This window comes from Poecilia formosa, unplaced genomic scaffold, assembly GCF_000485575.1.
Source record: "Poecilia formosa unplaced genomic scaffold, Poecilia_formosa-5.1.2 Scaffold811, whole genome shotgun sequence".
Taxonomy (NCBI): domain Eukaryota; kingdom Metazoa; phylum Chordata; class Actinopteri; order Cyprinodontiformes; family Poeciliidae; genus Poecilia; species Poecilia formosa.
The window spans coordinates 1-1067 of record NW_006800750.1 but is presented as its reverse complement, the minus strand read 5'-3'; positions in this window follow the sequence as shown (position 1 = coordinate 1067).

Genomic DNA, 1067 nt, shown 5'->3' with positions numbered 1-1067 from the left:
ATCAGTCCCTACAGCAGCAAGAACACTTATTTAACTTACCTGAAGCAGGCTGTGCCAGCGTGGACAGATGGTGTTACAAACAACTGCTTCAAACACGGGCTGCACAGTGGCGCAGTTGGTAGAGCTGTTGCCTTGCAGCAAGAAGGTTCTGGGTTTGATTCCCGGCCTGGGTCTTTCTGCATGGAGTTTGCTGTGCATGCGTGGGTTTTCTCCGGGTACACCAGTTTCCTCCCACAGTCCAAAAACATGACTGTTAGGTTAATTGGTCTGTCTAAATTGTCTCTAGGTGTGAGTGTGTGTGTGTGCATGGTTGTTTGTCCTGTCTGTCTCTGTGTTGCCCTGTGACAGACTGGCGACCTGTCCAGGGTGTACCCTGCCTCTCGCCCGGAACGTTAGCTGGAGATAGGCACCAGCAACCCTCCTGACCTCTTGTCTTCAGAGCTCTCACTTTCAGCTCGATTACACAGTGGTCAGATTTGCTATAAACATCCCATCAATCACAGAAGGGTTTAGATTAAAGGTACAACAGAGACTTTAAAAACTTTAAAAATACCAAAAACTGAAAATTATTCTCCACTTGCATCGATGACAGACAGGCAGAAGCTCTGGAGACGGTCCGGTTGCTCCCTGCCTCGACCCACCGAAATTTCTTGGACCAAAATGGTCCAAGAAATATTCAGTGAAAGAGCTGTTGTGTTTGGAGATTGTTAAATGAAATCTATAGCTTTGCATGTTCCCTTTTCTCCATGTCTGAAAAATAAAAATAAATTCAGTTAAAAATAACTGAAAAATAACTACATCCACATCAAGATTAACTAAACAAATCCACAACGAAGGAATATTTAAGTCAATGAAAACTTTGAGTTGGGATCAGGGGCACGGCATAGGGGGGAAAAGTTATGACAATTCTAAGGGCCTTTGACGACAGGGGGCGCTTCACAAAAAATAATTTTTTTTACAGAAATTAAAAAAAGAATCGGGGCCCTGTTAATTATTGTTATTGTGTTTTTAAAAATAGTTTTTAGCAGTAAAAATTAAATGTTACCCCTCCCAGACCAAAAAGCAGA